Raw genomic sequence first — 2,143 nt, forward strand, 5'->3', positions numbered from 1 at the left:
AAATATAATAATTATATTAAAACGTATTTAAAATTAATTAATAATTCTTTTACTAATTTATATAATTTATATAATTTTTATTATTCTATTAATTTATTAATATAAATATATTTATTCTTAATATCTATCGCGAAAATTCTATTAAATATTTTAAATATATATATTTTTTTTATTTATCTTCTAAAGTCTCTATTAACGCTCTTAGATTATTTTTTAATAAATTTATTATTATTAATAATTAAAATTGTAAGAGAGCTTAATAGCTATTTATTACTATTTATAAATATATTAAAAATTAAAAAAAAATTAAATAAATTTATAATTATTATTATTATTTTATATATTTTTTTTAAATTAATAATATTCGATTAGCTATTTAATTAATATTATTTATTTTATTAACTTAATAATTTATTTAATTAAATTATTTATTAATTATTAAATTAATTAATTAATTAATTATTTAATTAATTATTTAATTAATTATTTAATTAAAATATTTAATTAAATAAAAAAATTATTATTATAAATATAATTAATAGTAATAATAATATAATAGATTTATTATTTATAATTTTATATTAATTTAATTAATTAATATAAAAGAAAAAATTATAATAAATAAATATGAAGAATATTATAAAGAAATTAAGTAATAATAAAATTATTATTATTAAAAATATAACTTAGCTCTCTAAGATTCTATATTATATACTCTTTATAATTTTATATTAAATTATTATTTAATAAGCGAAGAATATTATTATAATTTAATTTATTATTTTTATTATATTAATATAATATATTATTATAATAATATTATAAAAGAAGAATTTATTATAATTATTATAATTAATTAAATCTTTATAAAAGAAATATTAAATAATATATATTTAAATAAATTAAAATTATTTAATATCTATAGAAAATTTTATTATAATAAAAGATATTATAAAATTTATATTATTAATTAATTAAATTAATCTTTATCTAAATCTTTTATATATAAAAATTAAATCTTTTATTATATTAAGATTATTTTTAAACTTTAAAATTTTTCTTATTAATATAAATTTTTTTTATTTAAATAATATTATAATATCTTTTATTTAAATATTAAAATATTAAAATATTTTTTTTTAATTAGAAGATTATATCTTTAAATTAATATCTTTAATCTTATAAAAATAATAATAAATTTATTATAAATAAAAATAAATAAAAAATAATATCTTTTTTTATTTTTATAATAGAAAAAGAGAAGAAAGTAAATAGATTAATTATAAATTATAAATATTTTAATATTTAAAAATATTAAATATTAAAATTATAATATTAAAATAAAGAGTTTTTTTTATAATTAATAAATATAAAATTAAATAAAAGTTAATTAAATTAATAATATTATTTTTAATAAATATATAGCGTATATAAAGAATATTAAAATATATAAAATATAAAAGAAGATATATATATATAATTATAAATATTTAAAATATATTTAAAATATATTTAAAATATAAAAAGAAGCGTTTATATATAGCTCTATAATATATATTAATAATAAAAAATTAATCTTTTTTTTTAATTAATTTTTTAATTAATATTTAAATTTATTTTATTTTTAAATAGTATTTTATTTTAATAAGATTTTAATTATATAATATTAATTAGTTTAATAATAAATATTTAATATTATTTTTTTCTAATTTACTCTTTTTTTTTAAAAAATTCTTTTTATTATTATAATATTTATATTATAATATATCTATTTATTATAATATTATTTATATTTAAAAAAAAAGTAAAATAATATATATCTATTTTTTAATTAGATTATTTTATTATCGAGTAAACTCTAATAAATAATATTAAAATTTCTTATACTTTAATAATTATAAATATATATTTAAAACCTCTTTTTTTATTTAAAAGCTTATATTCTATTTTATAATTTAAAAAAATCTTATAATTTTAATAGATAATAAAAAGGTTATTTTATATATTAATAATATATATCTAATTTTTAATAAAAAGAAATAATAAAGCGAGATTTTAATAATTATAAATATTAATTTATTTATTTATAATAACTTAATTAATTTAATTATAAAATATAAAGAATTTAAATTTATAATTAATT

The sequence above is a fragment of the Letharia lupina genome, assembly GCF_014066315.1.
Source record: "Letharia lupina isolate WasteWater1 chromosome Unknown contig_1, whole genome shotgun sequence".
Classification (NCBI taxonomy): domain Eukaryota; kingdom Fungi; phylum Ascomycota; class Lecanoromycetes; order Lecanorales; family Parmeliaceae; genus Letharia; species Letharia lupina.